Raw genomic sequence first — 10,406 nt, 5'->3', positions numbered from 1 at the left:
CAAATTAGAGATGTGCGCAGAGAAGTAACTGATCTTTACTATGTGATGGGCATTCTGCTATGTACCTTCAGGATAATGCTTTACTTTATCCTCATAACTTTATGAAGGAGATGCTATTGCCCTCACTAAAGAAGGAAAGAGACTCAGTGTCACAAATCTGGTGCAACTTGCCCAAGGGCACATAGATAGTTAGGGACCTGCATGGGATGTGAAGCCAGTTTTCACATCAATGCCTATAATTCCTTCTTCCAGCTTGTTGCCTCTCCACAGAGCCTAGCTACATTTTAAAAACTGGATATTTGACCTGCACAAAGTCCTCTAAGGAATGAAGTAAATCAAAGTAGAAAACATGGAAAATTTCTTTTCTAAGTAATCTATTTTACTTTTCTGGATTTTAAAATTTATTTTTCCCCAAGGTCAATCATATTTTCAGGTTTCCTTTCAAGAGAAAGTAGGATGGAAGTGATTATGATGATAAACATGACAGTCAATGAAACCAATTGTGAATATAAAATGCTGTATCAAGCACAGCAATGGTGAGGCTAATGTCGTTGTTATTGCTTTCAAATGGGCCACATCTTTCTCAGAAAAATTAATTAACTTGCTCTCGCAGCTCTTTTATCTTAAACTTAAGCAGTTGTAAATTTATCTTTTTTTAAAAAATGGAAGAATTTGCAAATATACTCCATTCCTCAGGTCTCAAGGAAAGACTTCCATTTCTTAAAAGTGTGCTGTTGGGGATCTGCCCCTTCTGGGTGCAACACTAAGGACCAGACAGAGCTCATCTTCAAACTGTGTTTCATGGAGGCCTATTTGGAGAGTTGTGGATATTTAGCATGAAAAGTGAAGCTTGGACTAGTTTATAAAATTACTGATTTTTAAATATTTTGCATTTTAGTAAGTCTGAAGTCAGTGCCATTGCCAGATGACGTCATCAGCCTGGTGATTGTGGTCCACATGCTCCCAGTCAACTAAGGACACATTAGGAAACAACCATTGTGAAAACAGACACCCAGAGGCAGAGGTCTGTGTTCCTTTGACTCAATAATCACTGCCCCTATTGCAGTGTGGTGGTCCTGTCAATTAAAACCCAATAAAATAAAATAAGACTAAAACTTATTTAAGAGCTAACTTGTCTCAGCTTTAAATACAACCTGTGTGCCATTGACTTGTCAACGTAGGTCTCCAGCTAGAACCTCTCACATGGACTCTGCAACCCACCCATCTGCAGCAGCTAGCATCTCCATCTGGAGGGCTTAGAGGCACCTTGGACACACCATGTCCCTGAGCCCTTAGCTGGCCCTTGCCTATGTACACCCATACCGGCCTCTCCTGCCATTGGCCCTGTCTTGGCAATGTCAACTCTAGTCTTCTAGTGGCTCAGGCCAAAAATACTGAAGTCATTCTTGATTCCTCCTTTCTCTCACACTGCACAAAAGACTATCAGAGATCCTCTCAGATTTACCTGAAAATATACCCAGCCATTCTCACCATCTTCTCTGCTGCCACGCTGGACCAAGCCACCATCATTGTTCCTTTGCACTCTTAAAATTGTCCCTAACTGGTGCCCCTGCCTCTGCCCTTGCGCTGCAATATAATCTGCAAAGTACTTAAAAAAAATAAATGGAAGTTCAATCATGATTATACTGTTACACTGCTCAAGATTCTCCTATGGTCCTCCATATCACTGAGAAGGTAAGTCAAGGGCTGGCATTACTTTCCTAGGGTTTCTGTACCAAATTACCACAACCTTAGAGAGTTAAACAACAGAAATTTACTCTCTCATAGTTCTAGATGTGAGAAGTCTGGATTCAAGGTGTGCACAGGCCCACACTCCCTCTGGGAGCTCTGGGGAGAATGTGTTCCTTGCCATTTCCAGCTCCTGGCATTGTGTGGCACTCCTTGGCTTGTGGCCACATCTCTCTCTGTTCTGTGTTACAACTGCCTGCTCTTCTTTGCATCTGACTTATAAGTATATATGTGATTGCCTCCGAAGATGCTTAACTTAATCATATTTTTGCCATGTAAGAAAACATTCACAGGTTCTTGGGATTTAGACACAAACATATATTTTTGGGCAGCCGTCATTCAACCCATTATAGGGCCTTATGTATTCTATCCCCTTCACCTCTCTGGCCTCATCTCCTGCCCCTGTTATCTTTGTTCTCTCCTCTCCACACTCACTGGCCTTCTTGCTGTGCTTTATGTAGACCAAGCTCATTCCTCCCACAGGGCCTTTGCAATGGTGGGTCTTGATTTGAGACCACATGGCCCCATAGGTTTAGGCCTCCATTTGGTCCTGTGTGTCTCTACTTCAAGCAGGATTTATCCATTAGCTTAGAAGGGAAGCTGACTGCATGGCTAGTACATCTGCCTCAAGAGAATATGTCATGCAAAGTATTGCTGGGTATCTAGGACTTCACTCAACTTACAAGAAAAGGCTTGGATGAATGTCTTTTTTTGCTAACAAATATGAGTGACATAATTCCTCTGAGGCTTGCTTTTTCCATTGCAACGTACCTCCCAATGGACATAGTTTGTGGGAGCGATGTGGGAGGGATTCTCATTCATCTCTAATCCTCAGACTTTTACTCAAACCATTCTGGCAATTATGATAGGCCAACAGGGGCCCTGGTAGTATAGAAGACATAGGGGTTTCCTGGGAGCTGACACGAGTGAAACATAAGCAATCCCTCACATCTGTTCTGAGTACCCTTCCTGTCTCACTCAACACTCACTCTTCAATGTATCTACTTGCAGAGAGTCAACGATCATTTCTTTGTGGATTTTCCCAAATTAATGATTCAGGTCTTCTCTGGAACACCAGATTTACTTTCCTGCCTGCATGGTGGCCATTTCCATATGGAGCCATTAATTTAGCCATTTATCAGGCATTTTTTGGATAGTAAGTACTCCAGATAAAAAAATACATGAAAAGTCTTGGTGTTTTCATGGAGTTTATGGTTGGATGAGGGATGTCATGCAGGCAGTTAAAATCAATACATTCAATATAGAACCACAGTTTTCTATCCCCAGACCTATTCCTTGTTTTTCAATTAAAGACATCACCATTTCACCACCTTCTAAAATTTACAACTCCAAAGTCATAACTGTTTCCTCTCTCTCTACCATCCTCACAATTCTTTTTTACCTTTCTGCCCTTGACACGGTTCAGTCACCATTTTCTAGGGAAGAGCATAACAATATAATCGCAATAAAGTTTTGTTGAGTGGAACTGAATTTTATTACAATCCCTAAACCTCTATCCTTACCACCCTAATATTTTATTGTTATCTTTTATAAGATCCCCTTTAACACAGAATGTTGTCTACAGAGAACTGTACTTTGCACTTTATTAATATTGGTCTTATATCGCTGAAACATTTCTCTTAATCAAGATTCCTCTTTTTTGATGACGTTTCTAAGACTTCAAAAAGTCTGAAAATCCCATTGTCCGAAGACCAAAACAAGCCAACTGACATGGTCTGGTTTTTTAAGGCCATATCTGAGGTACAGAAAGAAACATCTTTGCTGCTGAGAAAGATGCTGATGGTGCTATTCAGAAAAAGACTCTAATGATTCCAGTTTTAAACAAACTCTAATAACAAAGCACCAGCCAAAAGAGAAAGTCAATCTCCTGACATAAATAGTGCCAGCAATACCACCTTCCTGTCTTCTGCTGACGCTCAATGACGCATCTTCCACTCCACTTGTGGGAGAGCCAATCAGTTCCCTTTGAATGAAATCTTTATTCAAATGTTTAAACACTCCAGGGGGAAGAGCGGGAGAGGACAAGAAAAGTATTTGAGAAACAAATGGGGACCCAAACGCCAAGTTTCTAAGTTTCTGTTCTTGTTACTGTTCAGGTTTTGGCCCTGTGAAGACGTTCTCAATTCCATGTTTTTCTTCAAGCTGGTTTGTTTGGCAAAATCCAATGATAAATACAAAACTCTGAGGTCAGTCTCACCTTACACAGAAAGCTAGAGCTGAGAAGCTCAGCTTTCTGTGGTGGAGAAACTTTGGAAGCCACTGATCTTCTGTTGACAACGGGAGGCAAAGATATGGGTCAGATAATATTTTCTTTACAAATGTATGAATCTAGGACTTTCCCCATTAAAAATCCAACACACAAGTAAACGTTTGTTAATGGTTCCAATCAGTGCCAATGGCTAGGTAGGTGGAGAAGGCAGAGTGAATGTTAGGATAGAATGAACACGTGCAATCCATGCATACCCCAAAATCTGTTCTCTAGTTATTAGTAAGCAACAAAACAGCCTCTTGCCCCTGTTCCTCTCACTCTCAGCTACTCGTAGGTAGTCACGCTCCCAAAAGGTCAAGACTTTGAGGGGAAATGGGAAGGAGCAGGGCCTTTTTCATTCATCAGGCTAGCTGGTTGGTCTGGAACAGTTGATACTGACTTCTTGGGACCCTGACCCACATTCCTAGAGTTGCCCTCCAGGTCACATTTCCCTGCGGTTGCTCTTCTCCAAATTGGTAAAATAACCCCCTTTTCTATTACACTCATTGTCACTTCATGTAGAAACAAAGAAGTCTAAGTGTAAAGAGGAGCCTGCTTCAGTACTAGACATATGAAGGTCAGGGTTTAGTTGCGTGTTAAAACCTGTTAAACCATAATAAGCAACACATGTCAAGTGCTTACTAAGTGCCACGCACTGCTGTGCTCACTTAGCTACCTAATCACAATAATCTTAGGAAATAGGCCAGGCGCAGTGGCTCACGCCTGTAATCCCAGCACTTTGGGAGGCCAAGGCAGGAGGATCACTTGAGGTAGAGAGCTCGAGACCGGACTGGCGAGCATGGTGAAACACCGCCTCTACTAAAAATTAAAAATTTAGCTAGGCATGGTGGTAGGTGCCTGTGGTCCCAGGTATTCAGGAGGCTGAGGCAGGAGAATTACTTGAACCCAGCAGGTGGAGGTTGCAGTGAGCCGAGATCACACCACTGCACTCCAGGCTGGGCAACAGAGCAAGATTCTGTCTCAATAATAATAATAATCATCATCATCATCTTAGGAAATAAGTAATATCATCATCCTCATTTGTATATGTGAAGGAACAGAGGCACAGAGAAGCTAAGCAACCAGTCTAAGGTCACACAGCTTGTAAACAGCAGAGTTGGGATTTGAACCCAGACAGTCTGAAGTCAGAGTCCCTTAACTACCCTCCAACTCCAGACTCAGACAGTTCTCTAAGTAAAGGTATGAGACTAATGGCCAAGTGGCCTAGGGAACATGCCTACCTCCATTCCCATGGTTAGAGGGCAGCAAGTGAAGGCTGCTTGCAAGAGCAGAGAGAACCACATAGAGAGAGAACAGCAGCTGCATTGGCTCCTTGGACCAGGTCCTACCAAGAATACAGGTCTCACTGCACTGATCCAGGCACAGGGTCCCTAGCTGCCAGCATGCCTGCCAATCAACCAATCAGAGAGGCCTAAAAAGTGCCTTAACATGGTATTGGCATGGATGGGTGCTCACCCTGATGAAAGAGAAGGAAAATATATAGTATCCTCAAATGTGGATGAAATTGAGACACAAATCCTGGACATAATATGGGTATATCCATCCAGTGACCCACCAAAGGTATTTAGCTTGAATTTAGTTTGAGGACTAGAAAATTACCAGCCTGATAATCATAACACAGCCAAAAAAGGTCTATTAGGTGCTGTATTAGTCAGGTCAGGCTGCTATAACAGAATACCACAGGCTGGGCTGCTTAAACAACAAATGTTTATTTCTCATTGTTCTGGAGGATAAGTGCCAAATGAAGGTGCCAACAGATGTGGTGTCTAGTGAGCACATTCTTCCTGGTTTGTAGACAGCCACCTTTTCATAATGTCACATGCCAAACAGGAGATACAGAGGATGCAAGCTCTCTTGTGTCTCTTCTTACAAGTCACTAATCCCATCATGAGGGTGCATGACCTAATTCCCTACCAAAGACCTAAAGTCCAAATGCCATTATATTGGGAATTAGGGGCCTCAGTATATGCATTTAGGGGTTTGGGGCAGGACAGAAACATTCAGTTCATAGCAGATACCATTCTAATGAGGCTTCACCAGCACCCAAAAAACAGCGAACCCATATGCACACACGCTCACACACACACACACACACGCAAACACAGAAACTGCACAGTCTTGGACCAAGTCCAGAGAGTCCTCATCCTCACTGCTAAGCACCTCTACTCAACCTTCACACAGCCAGAATGTCTAATTAATTCTACTCTCCCACACTTGGTTCTCAAAAGGCTAATTTATTGTCACTGTGCCGCAAGGGTAGACAGTTTATCTGCTTCATTCACCATTGTATCCCCGATGTTTTATTGCCTGAAATACAGAAGTACTTAGCCAGGATTATTTAATTCAATTACTCAGACAATCCCATTTCTTTACATATCAGGGTCTGTCTATATCTTTCTCCTTAAACGTCCAGTGTGTTCAAACTTCACAAAGTGTCTCTGGATTATGTTGAGACTGAGCTACCTCTGTCAGAGATGGCTCCAATTTGTATTCACTGCTAGCATTTTCATAGTTGAAGAAAGTAAAGATTCCAGAGTAAAAATACTTTCAGGTTAAGATTCATGTAAAGATTTTCTAACACTATCAGAAAAAAATGTAAAAATATTTCTGTTTCTGCTTAACTCAGGCACAATGCCTAAACTTCAAACATAAACCTGTTTGTCAAATGAAAGAATTTCTTTGGATATTTAAACAACTGCCTTCACCAGCCCCTCTACTCTCAAATCCCCATCTTACATCTCTGAACCAAAGTCCACAGAGCCTTTTCTCCTAGAACAATTGAGCTGTGAAATTGAGATTATAAATTCAATCAAGCCCCAAAGCCGAGTTCCAAGTTGAAGTGTTAAGGTCTAATGTTGATATTTTGCTTTTTAAGTCAACCAAGCTATAATTTGAAACAGTTGTTCATTGGCAAATCAGTTTTTCTTACTTTTTCCTGATCTTCAGATAACAGTCTCAACAGTTAAAGGATTAAAATATGGGTCAGTCAGCTAAGCAATATATTTAAGACTAAATATTCAAGTTAGCTAGCTAACAAAATCTTGTATCAAAATTTCAATGTTGATTGAAAAGAAAAGCAATGTAGGCAGAAAAAGGAAAAACAAACCAGTGACCAGACCCAAAGTGACTGTTTCTTCTTTTGGCCCACCCATTCGTGATCACCTGGTCCTGTAAATATTTGAGTGAGAGACACAAGGTGCTCTCTAACCCCAGAAGTGAGTTGCAGCAAATGGTTTAGCATGTTCTTTGCTTTCTCAACTGATTTCCACTAGGAAGCTCACCCACTGTTGAAAGACATCGAATGTGTTGCTTTTATACCAAGTTTTGATCACCAAGTTACTGAGTCTTTCAATTTCCTAATAAAAAGAATTAAGATCTGAGCCTTGCCTTTAGGACTTATCCTTTTTGCTGTAAACAAACTGCTCCAAAATCTTCCAAACTGGGACAATAAAAGCCACTTTTTGATAGTTAAGTATTTAAAATCATTTAAATGATGGCAAAGCCCGCAATGCTGGCAAATTTGAGTGTTCTGCCACAGATTCAATCCAAAATATTTCATACATGATAACAGTTCATGTTAAAGTATGAGAGAGTTCCAATATATAAGTTAGAATGGTGCTTTCCAGCAAGATGCATGCTACTAAGAAATAAAAAGGAGGTGGAGAAATGAAAAGCAAAAAAACGGGAGGATGATCACATATCTTAGTTATGAAAAACTGAAGAGAAATGGGGCATTCCAGTATAGGAAGGTTTGGAGTCTGGTTTTAAATATGGAACACGTGTACATGTTTGGAAATATACTATGTTGGTAATCCTTGGCCAGAGGCATTCAGATGATTCTCAAGGTGTTTGTGTTTGTTTGCATACTGATATGGTTCGGCTGTGTTCCCACCAAAATCTCATTTTGAATTCCCACGTGCTGTTGGAGGGACCTAGTGGGAGGTACTTGAATCATGGGGTCTTTCCTGTGCTGTTCTCGTGATAGTAAGTCTCATGAGATCTGATGGTTTTAAGAAGCAGGAATCTCCCTGCACAAGCTCCCTTCTCTTGTCTGTGGCCATGTGAGACATGCCTTTCACTTTCCACCATAACTGTGAGGCCTCCTCAGCCATGTCAAAGTGTAAGCCCAATAAATCTCTTTCTTTTGTAAATTTCCCAGTCTCAAGTAAGTCTTTATCAGCAGCCTGAAAATGGACTAATACACATACTGAATCAGAATTTCTAGGGTAGGGCTCGGGTGTGTGTCTTACATTAGAACCACCTGGAGTGGTGGTTCTATTATCCACCCCCACCTGGGGTGGTTCTAATGCACACACTCCTAATTAAGAAAAAAATTCTACCATATATGTTTTTTTTCTGCTTGATTTTCTCCTTATACCACAAATTAATTTTTCCAGAACCATTAATTTTAAAAAAGAATACATTTTGATTATAAAAGCAATTCATTGAAAATTTGGAAAATATGAAAAAGCACACATAAAAAGTTTAACACCATTTCTAATTTCAGTAATCAGAGATCTAGTCTACGGCATTTGAATCTGGAGAGACTTCAAAAGATCTGTGGCACAAACTTCTAAAAATTTATGGAAAGTTACTGCTTAGCCTTTTTTTTTTCCAAACCCATATGTGGGTTTTATAGTATTGATATTATATGTTTTGTTTAGAAACTGGTCTTTTATTCAGTTAATGAGAATGCATGTACATTTGTCCATATCCTTAAGTACCCTTTGAGAATATCACTTTTGCAGGGTGAATAATATTCCACCACCATCCTCCCATGCTTGAACAGTAACTTTAACTATGTTTGCTACTATAAATAATTCTGTCATAAAAATCCTTTTACCTAAATCTCTACGTTTTTGTATACACATTTTACATTTTGAGATGTGAAATTACTTATTGGGTTAAATGGTATGTCTTTTTAAAGACTCAGCATCTGCTGCCAAATTGCTTTGGAGAAAGATCATCTCAGTCTGCACACTGACCCAGAATGTATTAAAGTGTGAGTGAGTCTGTTTTTTTGCTTGTATGCTCTTTTTTTTTTTTTCAAGTGGAATCTTACTCTGTGGCCCAGGCTGGAGTACAGTGGCGAGATCTCAGCTCACTGCAATCCCTGCCTCCTGGGCTCAAGCAATTCTCCTGCCTCAGCCTCTCGAGTAGTTGGGACTACAGGCGCCCGCCACCACACTCAGCTCATTTTTCTATCTTTAGTAGAGACTGGGTTTCACCATGTTGGCTAGGCTGGTCTCGAACTCCTGACCTCAGGTGATCTGCCCACCTCAGCCTCCCAAAGTGCTGAGGTTATAGGTGTGAGCCACTGTGACCAGCCTGTTTATATGCTATTGAAATGTATTGTGTAGCTTTGATTTCTTTTCAGATCTCTTGTATTAGCAAAACTTCTCGAAAGTGACAACCTGATAAGGGGCCCAAGTGTCCTTAAAAGAGCTACCTGAAGAAAGACAAAAGAACTCACCTGAGTTACTCTAAAACCCTTCATCAGTCCCAGCCCAGGCATGTCCTCCTCTAGGAGGACCCCCTGATTATCCATTTCCTCCTGTGGTGTCTGGGTGTTAGATATGTCTACATCAGAACCCTAGCATCTCAACATGCTGCCTGCTGGGTGGAGGGAAGAAGCACTTCATAGTGTGAGTCCTGGTGGAAGGTAAACCCCTCCGTTCTGTTACCAGAGCATCAGAAACAATATGCTTTCTCCTGACAGCTGGCTCAGTATGCCTGAACCAGGCTTCACCAACTATATGTTCCAACTCAAGAGTTTTGTCTTGCAGGAATCACACAGGGACAGGGATGGCTGAGAAATGACTCAGGGCAGCAGAAGGGGCCAGCAGCTGCAGTGGCCAGTGCAACACTTCAGGTCCTGGGCAGGACCTTGGCTATGTGCTCAAGGCCATCCACCTCTCTCTTGCATTTTTCTCTCTGGCCTTCTGTCTGAATAACAACCTCCCCAAAGATATTCCTGTCCTCCTCCCTGGAACCTGGGAGTATGTAACCTACATGGAAAAGAGGACTCTGCAAACATGATGTAGTTAAGGACCTTAAGATGGAGAGATTATCCTAAATTATCCAAGTGGGCCAATGTAATTCCAGGAGATTTTATAAGAGGGAGGCAAGAGGTTCACAGATAGGTGAAAGTCATGCACCAGTGAAAGTAGAGATTGGAGTGATGTGGCTATGAGCCAGGGAATGCTGGAAGCCTCCAGAAGCTTGGAGAGTCAAGGAACTGATTCTTCCCCAGAGGAGCCATGTAACTCTTTGATTTTATCTGCATAAAACTCATTTTGGACTTCCGACCTCCGAAGCTATAAGATAATAAATTTGCGTGGCTTTAAGCTACTAAGTCTATTAATTT

This window comes from Cebus imitator, unplaced genomic scaffold (genome assembly GCF_001604975.1).
Source record: "Cebus imitator isolate Cc_AM_T3 unplaced genomic scaffold, Cebus_imitator-1.0 Scaffold379, whole genome shotgun sequence".
Lineage (NCBI taxonomy): Eukaryota > Metazoa > Chordata > Mammalia > Primates > Cebidae > Cebus > Cebus imitator.
The sequence above is the reverse complement of the archived record's forward strand: the minus strand, read 5'-3'. Positions refer to the sequence as shown.